The sequence below is a fragment of the Acipenser ruthenus genome, chromosome 5 (assembly GCF_902713425.1).
Source record: "Acipenser ruthenus chromosome 5, fAciRut3.2 maternal haplotype, whole genome shotgun sequence".
In the NCBI taxonomy this organism is placed as follows: Eukaryota; Metazoa; Chordata; class Actinopteri; order Acipenseriformes; family Acipenseridae; genus Acipenser; species Acipenser ruthenus.
In genome coordinates, this window is record NC_081193.1 from 87,583,775 (window position 1) to 87,605,798 (window position 22,024).

The 22,024-nt window shown below is 39.9% G+C and overlaps 1 protein-coding gene across 3 annotated transcripts in view; it reads right to left on the reverse strand.

Moving 5' to 3' along the window:
• LOC117402298 (protein phosphatase 1B-like) overlaps positions 1 to 22,024 on the reverse strand; it is a 63,624-nt gene that overhangs the window by 35,851 nt on the left and 5,749 nt on the right. The window contains exon 1 of one of the 3 annotated variants that reach the window (XM_059024718.1): positions 542 to 686. The exons of the other annotated variants lie outside the window; for them this stretch is intronic. The gene's annotated coding sequence lies outside the window, so the exon portion shown is untranslated. Of the gene's footprint in view, positions 1 to 541; positions 687 to 22,024 lie in introns of those variants that run through there. 3 annotated transcript variants of the gene reach the window in all.

The window sequence follows — 22,024 nt, forward strand, 5'->3', positions numbered from 1 at the left end:
AAAATGATGGCTATAGGTGGCAAGGAATAAGATTGTGAAAATTCAAGGCCGTTTCACCGTGCAGAGTATGACAGACTACACCATCTATATATAGATTTATTTCTTTTTCTGTGTGTGTGTGTTATAAAATGAACAAGTTTGGGCAATTTCAGCACATACCAAACTAAGTCAATTGAGCTCCAAATTAAACAGTTTCACAATAATCTGTCTTCCAAGACACTACTGTAACGCTTATACTTAAATTATCTAAAAAACAAAAACATTTCTAAAGACTTTACTTCTTTTGCTGTTATTGATTACAATCCCTTTTAATACATTTTGCACTGTAACAGTATGCCCGGCAAAAATGCTGTGTACAGTACAAGATCATCCTCATCCCATTACATCCCAGAGGATGCGCGATACGACTCCCAAACAATACAGCATTGTTGTGGTCTACAAATACCCAACTAAATCCAAGGAACGAAGTGCAAGGCAGGCCTAAAGGGAAGCTGCGCTTTGTATCCGAGACCCTGTGGATTTCTAGCAGCACAGTACTTACCAAGGGGAAATTAAACACAGCTTTCACAGATGAACATTTTCAAAAGCCGCCAGAGATCACTTCCATCGTGTGTTTTCAATACAGCATCATCATTTCATAACACCAGAGGCTGGTTTGTTTTTTTCAAGAACAGTTAATTCACAACCAAAAATAGACTGTGTGGGCTGCCAAGCAGCTTACTGTTTGTTGAGGATTGTGCTGTGTTCCCTTGTTCTGCAGCAACCCCTACACACACACACACACAGACCAGCACGATGATGTCATCCCTGCTCCAACTGTTCTCCAGCACTGCTCATGTGCAAGAGTCTGGAATCACCACACTGCAGCCCACTGAAATGAAAGTGCAATTCACACCCGTACAAAGCTGCATGTACAGTATGCTACTGCAAGCTCAGTGTCATTTTATTTTATTTTTATACTCAGTACCGCAATACAGTAAGAAGTATTTAAATTCAACAACACTGTTTGATAAAAACATAGATAGCAATTCACTACACAATAGGAGTCATGTTCTTCCTTTCCATTCAAGTTGAATAAAGCAGCATTCACACCATAGGTTTTTTATCTTTCTAGCGGATTAGATTAATGAAGACACTGATTTATTAACTGATTTATTAACTAATTAATGAAAGTAAACAGATTCCCAAGCCCCACCCCACCCCTCCACTCCCAAGCCCCACCCCACCCCTCCACTCCCAAGCCCCACCCCACCCCTCCACTCCCAAGCCCCACCCCTCCTCTCCACTCCCAAGCCCCACCCCTCCTCTCCACTCCCAAGCCCCACCTCTCCTCTCCACTCAAAGGTAAGTCTCAAAACCTCTTGATTTATGAAAAAGACCAAAATAGAAAACAGATCGAAGACCAAACATTTCTAAAAAAAACATTTTTCAATCTACCTGTTTTCTTGTAAATGATTTTAACCTTAATAATGCTTCAATACTAAACTATTTTCACAACAACAGGACAGCCTCAGTTTTGTGTTCTGGAACTGTAGCAGAGATCCATCTTCTTGGTCTGGAGTAGGAATGAGCTGAATTAAACAGAGAGCTCCTTAGAAGCTAGTGAAACACACAGCCCACTTAACAAAACAACCGTGGTAAACAAGCCACAAAAACAGGTGTACTTTAGGAAGAGGCTGCTCGAAAGAGAAAAAAAACAAAATCTCAGAATTCAGAAGCAATAAATGCTGTTGTCCTTCAATGTGCTCGCTATCCTCTTGTTTTTCAAAGACCACAGACACATACCTCTTAAAATCCTTGTCTATCAAGTCTGTGGAACAAGATCACCTACAGTACAGTATTATTATTACCATTGTTGAGTAATAACAGAATTGCTGACCCCATACAAAACAATGGGAGCGCAGTGACTGGATGCTGAATCATTTCTAATCAAGCAGAGATACTATGGTGTTAAAAACCTCATGGCCTCATGGAAACTATAGTGTATTCTCAACAGAACCATGCAGGTGGGTGGTTCCCTAGCCCAGCAGCATGTACAAAGCAGTGGCATTTTGCAAATCTGACTGCACAGAAACCCAAAAGTGCCTCACACCACTACTCTGCTCCATATAAAATAATCCCAGACAACCTTTTCAAAGAAGAGTTGGTCATCTGTGCAGTTAAAGCCTCCCAGTGTCATGACAGATATATGATGTGCTTTCACAGTCACTAAACATCTCAACAGTCAACCGTTATCATAACCCTGGTTCCCTGAAATGGAAATGTAACCATTACCTTATGGGTTTTTACTTCATGAAGACCCCAAACCTGAATAAATTATACCAAAGCTGCACGCCAGCATCTGTGACAGACATGAGAAGACTGCACGCACAGATGCCAGCATCATTTTTCTTTCAAGCATGCTGCAATCACTGAAGCAGCGACCTTGAAGGTTAATGGCTACATTTCTATTTCAGGGAACCAGGGTTATGATAATAACCTAACGTTCCCTATCAAGTATGAAATGTAACCATTACCGTATGGGTGAGAGTACCAAAGCAGTCACAAGGACTGGAATACTACAAGACTAAGCCGAAGGCTACCGTGAGCATTACCATGCGGAACCCCAGTAACAAGTAGCTAGGGCTAAAAAAAACTGAGGTAGAAACTCAGACTCTAATTATGTTGTAAGGTTCAACCCTGAAGGCCCTCTCAATACTCGAGTTCCAAAGCCAGGGTTTTGTGGATCCATGACATTCAGTCGACAGAGCCTTGTAAAGGTATTGGGAGTAACCCACACCACTGCACTGCACATGTACCCGACAGATGCACCCTGGAAGAAAGTCCACGAAGTTCCCACGCCCCTGGTGGAATGGGCAGTGAGCTTTCTGAAGGGGGCAATTTGGCTCGCTCATAGGCAGTCTTGACTGTGTCTGTTATCCATTTAGATAGCCTCTGCTTAGACAGGGCTTTACCATGGGACTTCGCCCCATAACAGACAAAAAACTGTTCAGACTGCCTCCAACTGTGTGTTCTGTCCACGTAATATGCTTGTGCCCACACAGGGCAGAGCATATGGAGCTGTTGCTCCCTGTCAGACTGGAAAGGAGGTGGATGGAAAGCCTCCAATTCCACAGACTGGTTGATGCAAAAAAAGCAGGATTTGTACGAAGCATAACCTTTGTCCTGGCTTCTGCAAAAATTGAGCAAAAAAAAAAAAAAAATGCTTGCATCTCACTAACCCGCTTAACGGATGTGATTGCAAGCAAGAAAGCTGCTTTCAGCGATAAAAATTTCAGCTTGGCTGAATGCAAGGGCTCAAATAGAGGCTTCACGACTGCATCAAGCACCACGTTAAGCCTCCAGCGAGAAACAATATCCTTCACAGGTCCCGCCAGGAAGTGAGCTCCTGGGAAGACTGAAGCAATTTTGACATGGCAAGCTGAAATAGCTGCCAGATAGACCTTTAATGAAGAGGGGGGATTTCTCCTCATCAAACAAGTCTTGCAAAAATGGTAGCGCCCCTTGAGAAGAGGTCCGCCATCCTGTTTATCACCCCGGTGTACTGCCTGCATTGAGAGGAGGTTCTCGTGTGCCCAGAGAAAAAGCTTGCGGGCCACACGATGGAGACTGGGAGACCTGAGGCCTCCCTGGTAGTTTGTTTATATATATATATATATATATATATATATATATATATATATAATGCCACCACAGTAGTGTTGTTTGTCTCTCTTGAACCTCCTGCAAAAAAATTCTGCAGGCCAGATAAACTGCCTGCAGCTCCAAAATATTTATGTGGAGACGCTTTCAAGGGGGGTTCCATAGGCTGGACGTGTCCGCGACGCGTAGATGGGCAAGCTGTGGCGAGACACTGTCACTAGGTGGCCACAGTTCAACGCAGGCTGAAAAACCCTGCTGTTGGAATCAGGCTTGGAGAGGGCACATGTGCAGGAGACCCAAAGGAAGGGTCGGGGAAGCTGCTGCCATCAAGCCCAGAAGTCTCTAGAACGTCACTACTCTAAATGCTCTGTTGAGCTGAAAAAGCTTCAAACAGGTGGCTATTCTCATCAGAGCTATTTACAGTTTTGCTGTTTAAAGGTTCTTTACATTTCCCTTTTACCACCCAAGTCAAAAAATGACTCGTGCTCTTTCCAAATCAAAGTCTTAATTCTCAGGAACTTCCATTGAAATTGTCATGTTTTAGATGATCCTCACATAAACGATAGCTAAAACCCAAGATACAGGTATCATAATTGCAATTGCTGCAAGTTTTGCGAAAGCAGGAAAGATGTCGGAATAAAAATAAAAACCCTGCACGCCTCATCCATGGTCTTAAAACCATGATTTCTGAGCATGCATTTTACTTGTCCAAATTATTTGCCGAGAGTCAACAGGAAAGATGCTATGATACAGATTACTGAGTCACTCTTATACCAGGGATGTGCGCGGTGCTACATGGGATACTGAGACCTCTGCAGCTGCAGGGAGCAGTGGAACCATATTACACGTTGCATTGCATAAAACTACTTCGTAATATAAACAAAATTAATGGATAGGGATAAAAAGGGGATCTGTGGTCTTTTACATCTGTGTTTTAGAAACGCACCACTATTGTTTTGTGTTTTATTAATATGTCCTGCGTATATAATGCAGAATTCTGCATAAACGTGACCTCTGGAGATAACACCCTACAAAACTTAAAACAAAATCTGCATTTATTCATTTGAACTACCCCAGAGTAAAAATTAAGAAAAACAACCAAAAAGTTGTATCTTTGCTCAGAAGTGTTAAGCATCCAGGCAATGTCAGTCTCCAGGTATTCTGTAATGCTGGGCAGATTGTAAGCAAGTGCCAGTCATCGCTGACATTAAAACAAAATGTGGACACTATCATGTTCCTGAACACAATTCAAATATAAGGCATGGACAACACTCGTGTTACTAAACTGCTGTGGACAGTGATAACTTGATTGGTTGTTATGGATTATTTTATTTTTATATTTTATTTTGCTTTGACCCTCAACTGGTACAAATCAACACGTATAAGGTTTAAAAAAAAAGTAATATTTATTACTACTGTATATGATAAACTGATGCAATCAATTTAATATGCATAATAGTTTTTAAAGCGTTACTTGCACTATTACACAGTAATCCACAGCTCCACATGTATTACTTCAGTTTTTTTTTTGCACCCTTTCATAGCATTGATTAATTGATGCATCTGCTTTTTTGGAGAACAATATATCGATTGTGAAAAAACGCGGCATCGCCCGAGCCTTACTCGTGCAACAGCACTTCATTTACTCACAGTACTGTGTGTTTGTTCCTGGCCTGATGTCACCACCTAAGCTATCAGTGACACTCGGACCTGCTCATTCCAGGGCTCCTGTTCCCTTGCTTGTTCCACTGTGCAGCTCTCAGGCAGCCTGCTTAATAAAACCTTAAACAGTGTGGCTGATTTCATTTATATTATTACTCCTCTTCTCGTAATGTCGAGACTCACAATTAGTCTACTGGCGGGCAGTCGCTTGCAATCTCATTGCAGGAGACGATGGGTCAAACTTCAAGGTGCAGTGCAATACTACAGACAGACAACAGAAATATTTTAACAAGCTAACCTAATTGGTTAACAGACACACAACTAGACACACACAGCAGCAGAGCAATGTGGCGCAGCTCAGCACTGCCAAAGGGTTTGGGAGTTTCTTTGGCTGTGTGGTTTCATTTTGATTCACAAGCGGTCATACAGCAATATCATAACAATAAAAATAGCTGCCAGTTCAGTTTGTTTTTAGTGATCCCCCAGCAGAAAAGGAGGACTGCACTAAACTCCCGTTTTAAAACGACAGATCAGAATTCACACACTGCAAATCTAAAAATGGAAGATTGATTGAGAACATTGATTGGTAAATGTGTATCCTAATTTCCCCAAAAGAATGCACACCCTGTGTATACAGTGACTAAGCAGCCTTGTTTTAAATCCTGAATGCATATACATGTCTAACAGAACATCCGAACATATACAACCAAGAGACATTCTGTAGCTAACCCTTCTGTGCATCACCAGAAACAAAGCCTTGTTGGCTGTCCAGATGGAGGGCATTGACTGATCGAGTTTCCAGGTGCCAGCACACAAGCTCTGCAGCAGCAGCACGAGGAGGAGGAGGTTACACATTCCCGGTAGCTCTGTTGTACACTGCAGCTCAGGAAAGCAATGCAGGCAAAGAAAGGGAAAAGAGGACTTGTTCTTACAGGTAACACTTACAGATCTGTCTAAGTAATATACTCAACTCACTATCATAACAATTTTAAAAGCATGGGGCACAACCCCTTTTAAAGTTCAAAAGCGCCAATTGCTACTCGTTGCCAGATGTGAAATCAGAAGGCAAACTTTGGAAAGGGCTTGCGGGAGCTATTTTAAGATTGCTGACAGCTAGACAGCTCTCATTCAGTAAATCATCAGGGTGGGGAGCTAGTCGATCTGTCTCTCATCATACCTGATCCGTCTTAAGTCCTTAAGCTCTTTCGATATTGTTTTCTGTTTACAGCGCTGCATGTGCTGTATATGGGCGGGAGGGTGTGTCCTGATACTCAAGTCAAGGAGAGACAGAGGCCATCAGGAAGATTCATCGTGAAATACTGGTTTATTAACTTTGAAATACGGAACAGTGAACCCCAACCCCCCCCCCCCCCCCCCAAAAAAAATAAAACAATGCTGCATCATTTTATTACTCCATTAGGAAAATAGTGAAGTAAAACTGACCATGTCATGCTCCAAACTGTTCCTATTTCATACAATGAAAAATGAAAAGCACTGGAAGACATACAGTACAGTGCATACAGGCTAAAGTACCTTTTTGTATTGGTTTTAGTTCACTTTCGCTCTGGTCCTGCCCACTACTAAACTGTGATGCCACTTTCAGGCAGCACTCTGAACCTCTATGTGCTGTATATCTGCTTTAGTACTGGCAAACAAAAGCTCCTTGTTGCTATGAACTGGATCCGGCAGCAGCTGGCATCTGAAATCACACAAAACACCACACAGGCCCCGAAAGATAAACGCATCAAGACCCCCTTTTGAGAAGCCAGAAGTAAAACAACATATAACCGCAGAATTAAATTCAGCAACATTAAGCAATGAACCGAGATGTTTAAAAAGAACTGATCATAAAAACCAATACAGTTTCCTAGTCACTTCCTGTACTGTATGTCACGTTGCTTGATTGCAGAAAGATCACTGGACCCCAATTTAAACTTCATAACGTTTGTAGAAGTCTCTACAGTATATATGCTGCAGGTATATCCGGAACTAAAGTACGGTACCAAAAAACAGAACCACCAAAAGATATTAAAAACTCAAGGGACCGGTGATAATACTACTGTTAATGAAAGTGAAGAATATAAATGGATTTGAAAATTACAGCAAACTACTGGATAGACAGGAGAGAGAAATGATAGCCTGGTTTGTTTACATTTCATAAATGTGTACATTATTAAAGAAAGAAAGAAAGAAAGAAAGAAAGAAAAGAAAGAAACTGTCTGGACTAGATGCACACATTTTAAAAAAGGCCAGCAAAAGTAAATATGAAACTAAGTCAAGTAGTTAAACACTGAAGTTAGTTATTACTGTGCACTGAACGATGAGTGTGTCTTTGATGCATGCAAGCTGTACAGTACTTGCTATACATTATGGTTTATGAAAACATTACGAAAGACAAATTCAATTAAAAACATTGTTATTTGACAGCTGAATTAGAAATATCAGGTTTGCTGTGTATCAGTTACTGCGTCCCATTGACCTCACAAATTAGAACTAATATACAGAAATCCCGCAAGACTCTTAAAAAACAAGGTCTTGTTTTGACAACCAATCCCCATGAAGTGCTGAGCGAGACATAGACAGAAACCGCTCTCAAAGGCTGAGTGTTACTAACCAGGCTTGGACTGTCCAGGGGTGTGCAATTTATATCGCCCAATGCCTGGGACAAAAAGATTTGTGTGAGGGACAAAAACTTTTACAGTTATACTTTGCCTGTTGGATAAGTAAGTTTTTTCTTCTTGCTAGAAAAACTCCCGTAGATTTATAGGGAGTCACGCAAGTTCTTGAAAACTCTAAGTGCAGAAGTCTCACACGTACAAATGGAAAAAAAAAAGTGTAACTCTAATCCTCAAAGCAAAAATATATACAGAGTACACAAATACACATTTCCTTTTCATTCACAAACCCTCAGTCACACACAGTAACAAAAATATTTAACCCTTTCAGGACCAAGCATTTTTAAGTAATTTTTATTATGTATTTTTTTATTATACATGTATTAAAAACATGTTATTCTATTATCCGAGGGACATTACAACACTCCTGAAAGTTTTGTTGAAAAATATTGATGTTTGATTTGGGAGGCAGTAGAGGAAACTGAACTCTATTGTGAACAAAGTTTTGAATTTGCAAGTAGCGATAAGTGTGTTTGAGGTAGCTTAAATTTTTGGACAAGCTGGCCAAACGATGCAAAATTATTGTCAATGTATAAATCTTTAAGAGACTTAATACCACTTCTAAACCATAGACAAAAAGCAATTTTTCACTGAGAGTGGGAATAGATGGTTTACATCAACAGGGGCAGATATGGACATGGACTATAGGCCAAACTGCCTCCTAAACTGGGACCAGATCCGGAGGGAGTGACACACCAATGGGTTAACACTAAACTGAGAAGTCAAGAGGGGAAGAGAAGAGCACAGTAGGGCAGGCAGGGAGGTAAAGCGACAGGACTCCAGCTAACTGATGACATTTGGGAATCCATCCTTGCTCGTGTGCATTCCTGTGCTCGGCATGAGCTTATTCAATTCAAGATCTTACACCGTCTTCATTTATCAAAGGTCAAATTGGCCAGAATATACCCTGAAGTGGATCCAGCCTGTGACAGATGAAAACTAGCACCAGCTTCTCTCATTCATATGTTCTGGTGCTGTCCCAGGCTGGCTCCATTTTGGACCTCTGTCTTTGAGACCCTCTCTCAGTTCTTACAAGTGCCTATCGACCCCACTCCACTCATTGCGATTTTCGATGCGATTCCCGACAATGTTCCCTCAACAGGGCAGCTGTCGGACACCGTGGCCTTTGCAACTCTGCTGGCTAGACGCCTCATTTTGTTTTGGTTGGAAACAGGCTGCCCCACCCTCACGTGTTCACTGGATTAGGGATCTCATGTACTCCCTTAAATTGGAAAAAATAAAGTTTACATTAAGGGGATCCACTGCAAAATGTTATAAAGCATGGCAACCCTTTCTATCCTATGTTGACAACCTCAGATTGCCCTCCCCTCCATAATCTTCCTTTATAAAATTAATAATAATGAAAAAGCAAGCACGGCACTCTCTGTCTTTCTCTCTGGCTCTTTCTTTCTTTCTCTTCTGTTTTTCTCCTCTTTCTCTTCTCTTTTATAACAATTATAATTATTATTAATATGATTTCCACTTAAATCTCTGTTAAATTGTGTTTATGTTTCATCCTGTTTAATTTGTGAAATCCAATAAACAAAGTTTAAAAAAAAAAAAAAAATTGATGTTTGGGCAGATTACAAGACATTGTTTCACCTGAGTGATTGCAATGACATAATACAAGTTTATTCTCGGGGTCTTTATAAGCAATAATGGACACTACTCTCGATTTACCGTCTCAAAATAAACATTTAGAAATAAAATAATAGTTATTCATTTCATTATTATTATTATTAGTAATAAGGAAAAAAAAACATACCTGAAACATTTAGTTCATGAAATAGTATATATTTATATCCACTCGTTTCGTGATATTTATAAACGTTGTTAAAACATACACTACCGGTCAAAAGTTTTAGAACACCTCCATTTTTCCAGTTTTTATTGAAATTTACACAGTTTAATGTCTCAACGTAGTCTGAAATTAAAGCATAGAACAAATAAACAATTGGAGATAAAAAAGAAATCATGGAATCGTTTTGTTTAACAAAATTTAATCTAAATTTTTGACTCAAAGTAGCCACCTTTTGCAGATATAACAGCCGAACACACTCGTGGCATTCTTTCTACAATGGAAATCAAATATTGTTCGGAAAGTTCTTCCCAACACTGTTGCAGAAGTTCCCACAAATGTGTTGCACTTGTAGGTTGCTTTGCTTTCACCCTTCTGTCCAGTTCATCCCAAACCAGCTCGATGGGGTTTAAGTCTGGAGACTGTGCTGGCCATTCCATGATTTGAAGCCTACTGTCTTGTTCTTTTCTTCTAAGGTAGTTCTGACATAGCCTGGAGGTATGTTTTGGGTCATTATCTTGCTGTAGGATGAACCCCTGACCAACTAGGCGTATACCAGAGGGTATTGCATGGCGCTGCAAAATGCTGTGGTAGCAGTTTTGGTTCAGGGTGCCACTCACTCTGTGCAAGTCGCCGTCTCTGGATCCAGCAAAAGAGCCCCAGACCAGTTGGTGTCACACACCGAGGAACCATCCTTTCGCCTACTCGACGGCGTACAAAAACCCTGCGTGATGAACCGAAGATTTCAAATTTTGATTCATCGGTCCATAAGACCTTCTTCCAGTCTTCAGTAGTCCACTGGCGGTGCTTCATGGCCCAGGCAAGCCTCTTTTTCTTATTTTGCCATCTTAGCAATGGCTTTCTTACTGCCACTCGACCTGTCAAACCTGCAGCTCGAAGTCTTCTCTTCACAGTTGAAACTGAGACTTGCTTACTTCGACCAGTGTTAAGCTGTGCTTGAAGCTGTTGTCCTGTGAGCTGCCTATCACGCAAGCTGTTGACTCTCAGAAACTTGTCTTCTGATTCTGTTGTGGCTTTGGGTCTGCCAGACCTCTTCCTGTCAGAGTTTCCTCCAGTTTCCAAGTGCCTTTTGATGGTGTAGGAAACTGTACTCACTGACACCTTGGCTTTCTTTGCAATTTCTCTAAAGGAAAGACCTACACTTTTAAGGGTTATAATGGTCTGTCTGTCTTTCTTGTTAATTGCCTTTTTCTCACCATTATGAGAGCAATATAGTACTTCCTGCAGTACAATACTGTCCAAATAATGCTTAAGAGGGTGTAGTAACACAGTCTGTTCCAACACTGCTTTTATACAGATAGAGGGTTTGTAAGTAATCAACAAAAGTTGGGACACCTGTAGGAATTGTTAGCATCAACTTTCAAGGCTTAATTTACTTCCATTGCTGCAGAACAGCTGTAAGTTGTTAACCCATTACTTGTTCCCTGAAAAAGGCCTTTTTGTATAACTCTGAAATGTACATTATTTTTCAGTTTTTGATAACCTAAACTTTTTTTTTTTAACCTCTGGCAGTTTACCGCTTACCTTTGTACCATTTGAGGTTATTCACTGGACTTGAACTGCTTAAATTTCAATAAAAACTGGAAAAATGGGGGTGTTCTAAAACTTTTGACCGGTAGTGTATATATTAAAACACATGACAGAATAAATGTTGTAATATAATTATAAGTCAAATACATCAGATTTACAGTGTTTCCCCTTTTTTTATTCGCTCTAAAGTTCCTGTGATGTTGCTTCTGCTTTTGTCTCTGCCCTTTTGACACCAAATGCCCCTCTCAGTGAAAAACAAAATGATCAGGAAGTGAACATCAGTCCCTCCCCTATCCATTGATGTGGTTTTGCAAGCCTGTACTGCAAAGTATGGTGGCCCTGTAAGTCTAAAAAACTAAGTGCTTTTTTTTTTATCATGTTTACACGATCGTGGTCCTAGAAGTCTGCTTCAGTATGATCGTGTTAACACGATCCTGGTCCTTAAAGGGTTACATTAATGCAACAATACTATTACTAGAGCCCCGTGTTATTCGCAAATCCAAAATAAAATGCAACATATGAAACAAAATACAACGCAAAATGTATAAAGCAAACATAGAATGACATTTTTAAATTGGGAGGTTTAAATATGGCTTGTTTGCATTTTGTATTAGTATGCTAATTCTTTGTTTTATTTCAAGCGGTGCAAACTTTGCACTGGAGCAAATGCTGTTTTGGATTTGAATGAATGAATCGGCTTTGCTTAGTGTTTAAATACTGAGAAACCTCAACCTTGTTGTATACTGCTTCAGTACAATGGGATTGAAATACAAATCCTATCGTTTCTTTTAATGGGTAGTTTGCTGTTTGTGCAATTGTTTTGACCGCCCCACAATAGCAGGGCAGTGTAAATACATAGTTTTTTTATTTTATCTTATTGTGTTTTTGTAGAGGGCATGGGCAGTATTTGCTGTAAATAGGCAGTTTAGAGTAAAGAGTGGGGGACAGTACCTTACCCCTACTGCCACTAAATTGCTGTAAAGAATTATTTTTCTGTGCAAGGTCTGTTTATGTCAAAATGTAAAAAAAAAATAAAAAAAGCGGGTAATTTAATAAAAAATATGCAAGTAGTTAAAACATGATGTATACGATACTAATGATGTATACTATCTCATTGAGCAAGAGAACAACTGTTAACCCACAGCCTCCCTCTTCCTCTTGTGTAGATCTCTTACACACTCAGAGCAGTTAACCCTTCACTAACGAGTAGCGCTGTGTTGCATGCTGTCAGATCAGGACCACTAACACTGAGCACAGGAGCTGCAGTGTTATTTCTCATATTACAACTGTACACAATTAAAGATGCAGTCACCAATTCCACACACGTTTCAGCCAGTCTTGTGCTGCAGGGGCCTTGATGCTCAAAGTCCATTTGTATTCTTGTTGATCTTGCCTTGCTGTGAGCAGTGCTGAAATAAGGCTCCTTCATTGCACTGATGGAGTAAACTGTCAGACTAGAAGCAGACCATTACAAGTCTAGCACATGATTAAAACATGCAAAATGTCCTAGAATGCGCTCCCACACTCCCCCGCATCAGCGCTATGCGCTTAGTACTCCCTACTACCTTGTAAGTGCCACACACTTTAAAACTAATTGAAAACCCTGCATAGGGTACAATAAGTGAGTGCTCAGTACCCACTGCATGATAATTTTTGTTTTTGCATTAAAAGTGATTAATGATCTGTCATGTTAAAAACATTGCTCTGAAAACAACTTTAAAAAATGACCAATTTAAAAGGTCCCACATAGTGCATATCAATTCCTCAGTCATCGCACTTCTAAAAACTAAAGGAAATGAGTACTTGTGGAATATGCTGCCGGAGTACTGCTTATTTAAGAATCCTTCTGACCGTGGCTGTTTCATCCTGCATTGCACAACGCTCATGCTTCAGCCTCAGAGGAGTAAAGAACTATCTTCAGTCATCAATGTGAAAGACAAGGCTGAATCATGTTGCTGTCCTTAATGTTCATCAAGTCCTTACCGGAGATCTAGATGCAAATAAGATTGCTGACAATTTCATCCATAGGGTTACGTGTACGCGAGTACATTAAATCATTGTAGTTTAATCCACAACTCCACAAACCAACCCCCCAAATAAAAAGGTCTACATTTTAAAACCAGCCATCTGGCGTTCTGTGCAGGGTCCAGATACAGCTGTTGAAACATCTCAACACAGCTGTGCTGGACAAACAAACCAAAAGTTTTGTCTGCTCATGAATATTCATGAGAGCTGGCAATTTCGGACAGCACTTCAGCGATAAAGCTCGTCAGGCCGGGTGAAAACATTGATCGTAGAAATAACAACACGTATGTGTTAAGAAGGGGTCTCTAAACAAATCCAGGTGAATCTTGCTAAAAAAAAATGCAATCGTTTTCAAAAGAGAAAGCTTTGAATGGGAAATGAAGCAGACTTTACATTATAGAGATAGGATAAAAGTTGCCACCGGAACTCTTTGGATTCCCACGATGCACCGCATCGGCGGGGACCGAAAAAAAAGGGTGAGTTGACTATCTTGTGTATAGAAGATCTTTGCTGAGACTGAGACTGTCCATCTGTTTGGCACAAAGTTGCCCTATTCCCGCTTTGAAAATTCCTCCTACACATTTCACCAACATGCAGCCACTCCTTCCCTTCTATCAGCAATGCAAGGTGCTGGACGCATACACTGTTAAATACTCATCGATTGTCCACCCAATCAACAGCTTGTCCTGTGACCTCTGTGACCTCTGTGACGTATTTTTTGACAGTGATTTCACGCTCTATCCAACTCGTAATGTTGTGAACAATGAACACCCTCTTCAAGCTCAAAGGCACTGGTTCCCAACTGTCATCACTCATAACTGACAGACACCACAATGAACACCCTCTTCAAGCTCAAAGGCGCTGGTTCCCAATGGTTTTGAGGGGTTCAAGGGGGCCCCAGCACAACCATATTCTGTCTCAAAGCAAACCGGTTTCTTGAGGCTGGGGAGGGGGGTCAAATAACTTACATTAGAATTGCTGTTAGGTGTTTGGGGTTACTGTACAGTATTTCAAATGTAACACCATCCTTCTCGATCTCAGCTGTACTGTACACTAATAAGCATTTCCAATGACCAGTCTAACAGTAGGTACCATTATATAGTCCCTCCAGGATTACGCGATTCTGGGGGATCACAGAATTTGCTCTCTCCCGAAGAATTTTACATTTTTAAAAAAACAAAAACTCAAACATTTGCTCCCTACTATCACTGTCACTAGAGCGCATACATGCTATTTGTACAGTGAGGAGTGTGGCGGGGTTTCAGTGCCAGCTTTAGTTCAGCCATGGTGAGATTCCCAAGGCCACTGGTGAGCTCCGGAAACAAATCTAAATTAGCAGCGAATATAACGGCATAACGGCATAAATGCAAAATGCAAGTCCAGTATTTCCAACAACTCACCGTCATAGCTTCTGTTAAAACGGCAGAAGACCATGACAGCGACCAAGGACAGACAAACAGTAGCTACTGAAGAACGAAATAAGGTATTATTATTATTTTACAAAAGGATTTCATAGTTCAGGCGATGCGTTGTTCTGTTACTCCTATGTGAAAGGTCAGAGAAAAACAATTCGGACCTTGCTTGCACTCCCTATGTTGCAGGTCCTGAAAGATGTCATTCTAATTATATATGGAAATGCACATGTTTTATGTCCATTATGTAGTAACATGAATGCTCAGAAAGGAAGGGGCCGGTGAACTATATTCGATATTATCCGATTACTTGGGCTGACTGAACAGTTTTGTGAAAATCCTTTTTATTTTAAATCGTTACTTTCCTGTTTGTTTTGTGGTATGTGATGGCAGCGCTTTCACACTGTGGCCTTGGTCAAAGAAACAAAAAAGCTAGTTTATCAGCCAATCAGCGTTGCCTGTCACTGTTTCCAAGCGCTTGTCACAGCTTCCAAACTATTTCAAGGTGCTGTCTGGATGTGGATAGGTTTTAAAATTACAAAATAACATTTTGGTGAACAACACAGGTTTCTATAAATACCATGTTACATTTGTATAACAATGATGCAAGCCTAGTACACATTTATAAAACAGTGCATTTGTAAAATTTACCAACTATGCCATAACTGTATTTAATTTAATTTATTTTTTAATAATTGTTGTGTTTTGTGTGTATTTAAAAACAAAAAAATGGCATTTTGCAGAAAACGCTCTTCTCGTTGCAGAAAGACATTTTATCGCGGATTACCATGGGGGCTACTTCTATTACAAAAAAGGGGGAGATTGCAAAGCCGGGTCCACACCTGAGCGATCAGTTGCGCAACCAAATCGCTTTTGAAATTGCGCAACTTAATCACCTGCGCTGCTTTGTCCACACCTGAGCAACTAGTTGAGCAACAAGTTTCCTGCATTTAGAAGGGTGTCGAGTTTTTTTTCTTTTTTTTTTCTGGCAATTACACTGACCCTGCTGTGTTGGTTCTTTCCTTCAGTCTGTCATTATATTTAGTAAACGATGGCTTCACTATTTACCAATGAAGAACTGGCTGTTAAAGTCGTCACATCTGTAGTTATTTTAAATGCGATATTAAAAGCAGAAACGAAGCCACATAAATGCTGGACAAGACCTTGGTTGAGGAGTTGTCAGAAACACGGGGCACATTGCTGACATCTTTTTAAATAGTTGACATTTTTTTTTAAATGTACCTCCTCTTTACCACAGGAAAGTAAACAACAGTCAGGAGATTGTAACAACCAATCACATTTCCCAAGCGTGCATGTGATAAATAACGTCACTAAAAATCGCTCAGCAGATTGCTTGAAAGTAGAGCTTGACACCTCCTCCCCACCCCAGCTTTTAGCCTCCCCTTTCTTGTTTTCCGAGGTTGTAAATTACTGATTTTAGGTGAGTGTGGGATGCTTTCTGACCTCAATACACATCCATTTTATTGCTACATAAGATACTGTAATTACAATAATAATGCTGATAATCCGGCTTTGCTGCTGCCACATTAACTTGGGAAACTAAGTTATTATTATTATGTTTATTTAGCAGACACCTTTATCCGAGGCGTCTTAGAGACAAGGGTGTGTGAACTATGCATCAGCTGCAGAGTCACTTAGAACTACGTCTTACCCGAAAGACGGAGCACAAGGAGTTTCAGCGACTTGCTCATGGTCACAAGAGAGTCAGTGAGCGAGTCGGGATTTGAACCGGGGACCTCCTGGTTACAAGCCCTTTTCTTTAACCACTTGGCCCTACAGCCTCCTAATGTCATGTACTAAGACATTTTGGAGTAATAATTATCAGTAGTATTTGAATTAGAGAGCTCAAACTCAACCCCTAAAAATCAATAGGGTATTTATTGTAGCTACTTTAAAAGTCATACAGATCAATGTTACAAAATGCTACTTTAGAGAAATAAATTACCCCTTGTGTGCTTTTCCATCAGAAATGTATACGCAAATTACATTGTCATTACAGTGGATGCAGTGTGTCGATGCTACTAGTGAAAAGAACAAAAAAACAAGACTATTTTCACAACCTCTGCCAACTAAATAACTTAGGGGTCATACCAGCACTTGCACATTAATGTTAATCATTCACCCACACGCAAATGTTTTAATTACCCTTGTAAAGCAATGGAAACCTGTCAATGTCCAAAAACATTTTCAAACCCCAGCCTTAAGCACCAGCAGACCTATACTGCCTTACCTTTTTATGAGCATTCATGTACCAAATTACTGACACGTTTGATCAATATTGCAAACCTTGCACCGTTCCAAGAAGGAAGGCAACAGCACCTTTTACAGTCATCTAGGTTCCCGACACACCAGGAGACCATATTCCCCTGTCTTTCACGCTCTGACGTCTCTCCCTTTCATTCATGAAATACTGAAAATAGCTGAAAAAGTAGTTTGGTTTTAAATCTCCCCCACCCCACCCCACCGGTTTACATGGGGAAAAAATTGAACTTTCATATGAGGCTATCATGCATTTGCGTCTTCCATATGTCCCCAGGGCTTGAAATGAATGCCGGCCATGCAGCAATTGCCGCAGTGCCCCTCAATTTGTATGTCTATTCACAGCCATTATGGCCGCAGTGCCCTTTCAGCTTTAGCAACTAGAGAGACGCCTGTATTAGGAAGTGTTTGGGTCCAAACAAACCAACACGATTACGTGGTTAAGTCACACCAAGTCCATACACAGCACTTGTGTCAATATTATGAATGCACTATGACAGCAATCTGTAAAGGGAAAGCCAGGATCTCATGTTTCAACTGAAGCGCGAGAGGGACGATAACAATCTGATGGAATAATGCCTGGAAGTCCAGAGGTGCTGTATTAACACCAGCAGAATACGGGAACCCCAGGTTCCTGCAGCAGCTCGGATGATGACCAAACGTGTGGGAGTACTGTTTTGTAAAAATGTTCCTTAAAATGAAAGCTCTGCATTAAAGAAATTTAGAACAATAACAATGAAAAACATAAATAAAAATACACTTGAGGTCTGTGTGTTGCACACGTGCCATTAACAAAATGCACCGAAAACTTGAAGAAAATAAAAATGCTGCAAAAGGTCAATAATAAAAAAATTAAAAAAACAAAGCGAAAAGGTTACCTTATCAAGCTGAAAAGTTTTCTTTGCGAACTCCGATAAACCAATGTTATCTTTCACCAATCAAATCATAGTGTGTCTAAATAAGTTTTGAGTCCACACAAATACATTTTAACGTTTTTTGCATCTTCTTTAGCAGCCGCATCTCTCCCATATGTATTCGAGTCTGAGGATGAATGAATTGCGCAGCAACTTACCTAGTTACAGACAAGATAATAATATCTCTCGACTTCAGCCAAAGAAGCAGGCATGGTCATTTAAGCTGTTCCCATAATGGGTTTTCTACTAAAGCAGGGTCACTGACCATTTTAACAACGGTAACAGCAGAATGCATATAAATACTTGGGACTGTAATTAGGAAGTGTACTCCTGAGAGAAATTACCGTATTCCTTCGAATTTAAGAAGCAGCCCAAATTTCCCACTCTCAACTTGAGGAAAAAATAAATCAAATAGACCCATTTACAAAGATGCATATAAGAAAACAACATATGGGGCTCCCGAGTGGCGTATCCAGTAAAGGCGCTCCAAGTGGAGTGCAGGATGTGCCCTATAGTCTGGACGTTGCGAGTTCGAGTCCAGGCTAGTCCTTTGCCGACCGAGGACGGGAGCTTCCAGGGGGCGGCGCTCAATTGTCTAAGCGCCGCCCGGGGAAGCTGCCCAGGACTGCGCTGTCCTCCGACGCTGTAGCTCTGGGTGGCTGCATGGTGAGTTTGCAGCAAGTAAAAAAAGCGGTCGGCTGATGGCACACGCTTCGTAGGACAGCGTGTGTTAGTCTTCGCCGCTCCCGAGTCAGCGCAGGGGTGGTAGTGGTGGGCTGAGCCTAAAAAAATAATTGGACATTACTAAATTGGGGAGAAAACAATAAAAATAATTTGCAACCAATAAATAAAAAAAAAAAGAAACGACATATGAAGGCAGTTTGCAGCCATCTGCTGTCACACACAGCATTAGTTATGTGATGCTTCTCATTTCCAGTTGTGATTACTCGCACATGTTTTTCTCTCTTTTTGTGAACTGTGGTATTGCTTGGCAAGTAGAAAAATAGGGGAGTCCGATTACAACTGAGCCTAAAAACGAAGCGCTGCTACTGTGGTAAACAGGAAGTCTTGCCTTGAGCTGCGCTGACTGGGAGGTCCCGATTGGCTGGGGGGCGTGCCCGGGGAGCTTACGTCTGCTTAGCGCAGCAGCACCAGTTCGAGCCTCCCGCACCACCGCCACAGCTACACAGACGGGAGCGGAGCGAAAGCTTGCTTTGTTTACATCGAGAACCCTTCAACTGCCAGTCAGTCACATTGCTGTTTGTGAACTTGGGCTGTCACATCTTTTGTTGGCGATTATAATACACACATCACTATACTGTACTCAAATTTAAGATGCAGGGCATTTTCTAGAAGAAAAATTGGTTAAAAAGGAGTGTCTTAAATTTGAAGGAATATGGTAAATGTACTGCAGCTTACATGATTGCAGTAGAAAAACTTAACTAAACTTAGCTTTCAGACTGTGGTAATGAAAAAGAACAGTTTGTAATAGGGGTGAACTGATAAAGACTTGGCCAATACTGATAGCCAATGGTTACCTACCCATTCGACCGACACCAATAATAGACAATGCAGGTAAGCTATTGTAAACTACTAGAACATGACATAGGGCCTATATTTAAACTGTTTTATAATTATAAATGTTAAAAAATGAACAGATATCGTTTACTTGTTGTATTTATGATAAGAATGAACAGGTATTGTTTACTTGCTGCATTTAACATGAATAACGTAGTATTATATTCTGTGCTTGACAGCAATTTATACATTTGTTTTACAACAGTCACACAAAAATAACACTTTACATTTGTACTAGTAAAAACACTTCTGTAGAGAAAATATATAACGTCATATTAACTTTTATAGCCACTTACTGTCAAACATTGCGTATTATAACTTCGACCTGTACGGTACAGTAGAAAAGACAAATGTAGCCTACTGCTACACAATGTCAACTACAACACTGTTTGTTAAATTCTTATTTGAAGCATACTCTGTTTAAAAATGCAGCCCAAATTCAACTGTTCACGTAATCAAAAACAAAAAGATGTCATGAAAATATCTGGTTACAAAATTCAGTCAAACTTGAATTTGTTACTTAACAGGGCATGAAGTTAAGATCATGAAGGGCAAGGCAATGCCTTCGTTGGGTTTGAAGATTCAGGGGCACCAAGGCAGTTCCAGGGGGCAAAAAGGCAAAATATAAATCCAACCCAAGGGCAGCAAGGCGATTTCATACTCATTCTTAAAACAACAAAAAATAAATACAAAGAGCCTATTATGTTGATGAAATGTTAATTCAAACAAACACAAACCACTGTTTTCTGAGTGATTCACACACTAATTGTTACAAAAATAAAATGGTATAAAAAATATCCAATTTAAAAACAACAAACTTTCATAATGAAATAATACAAAGGGCAATTTGGCAAAAAATTAATATTCAGGGTATATTTACTAAACTGGGATCGTGTCAACAAGAGGTAAATATAGCGCTTGTCTGTGTCCTGTAACTCAAGCTTTTTTTAAAACCCTCTATGCCAGTGTTTCATCATTTAGGGTAAGCAAGTTCAACTGGACTTCATACAGGCCTAACATGTTGTCCGCTGGTGAAGCGAACGTTTAAATCAATGCATTTTTAAATGCTAAAAATAGTATTCTTTCAGAAATTGAGATTTTCACGGAGAACTGGATATCATTATTACACGGCACTGGTTCTAATTCATGGAAATCGTGAAATCCATGCTCACCATGAAAAAATACAGCCTTAGTGATACAACAGCACAGATAAGCAATGTCAGTGAAGGGAGAGTCAGGCAATGGAGAGTGCTCTGCATCACAATGCTCAACAGCTGGATGCACATAATGTTAGATGCTTACATTTGGGAGACTTTACATAGTTTCACAGTTCTTGAAATGTACAGTTGCAAAGGATTTAGTTTTGTTATGGTGCATTGCTGGAAACTCAATTCAGGAAAAAAAACAAGTATGCAGTTTTTTTAGCATACGCAATCTAACCCCTTTCGTGAAAGCACATGTTTTACCAATTAAAAAGCAGATCTACGTAAGGTAGTGAGAATGTATTACACAAAAATAAATGAAAACAGAAATCGATCTACTTGTCAAGATTGTGTTTCGTTCACTATTACTGTTTTTTTTTTGGTGTAAGGATTTGAGCGAAACATAATTATCTACCAAATTTGTGTATTCATTTTTAGCGTTGGTGTTTTTGGGGGGAATAACACCAAATTACAAAACAGCAACGGTCATTGAAATGTCTATATAAATTAGCAATATTATACACTGAAGACATGAAAGGAATCAGAATGTGTATTGCACTGTTGCATTTTTAATGTATTACAAATTTAAGCATAGAATTGTATCTACTTATACCATATATGATCATAGAATATGTGATTATGTATTATGTGTTTTTTTTTGTTTTTTTTTTACTAAGCTGTAAATTAAAGGAAATTTAAATATAGGTCTACATTACTTGAAGGATATTCACTGTATGTGAAACAGCAGACAGCAAAGCACTGAACATAAATTAAAATGCAGCTGCTGAAGATGTGGCCTGAAAACCCTCTGCTGTTTGATATTTTTTGGGAAATGCCTAAATAATCCAAACACAGTGGAATGCAAACTGTACAAGTGGCTCTTAACATATGAAGGCACAACCAATTTCTGCAGTACTTATGCAAGTTCACATCATCATTATTATTATTATTATTATTATTATTATTATTATTATTATTATTATTATTATTAACAGGGACAAATTGTTGTGCACCCATTTCTTAGCTGAACATTAGCTCTTCTTCCTTTATAAACGTTTTTGAGTTAGCATGGTGCTCACAGACAAAATCACGTGCGATTGAGAATTCCTGGAGGTGCAGTCATATTGAGCTCAGTCTAACAGCGTCTCTCCCTCTGTTTGCCCTTCATTAACCAATGATACAGTACGTCTTTCTTGTGGTTTAGTGTTGGGAGGTGCACAGTAAAATGAATGGCAACAATAATACATTGACAATCGATGCGTTTACATAAGCATAAGAATTTTGA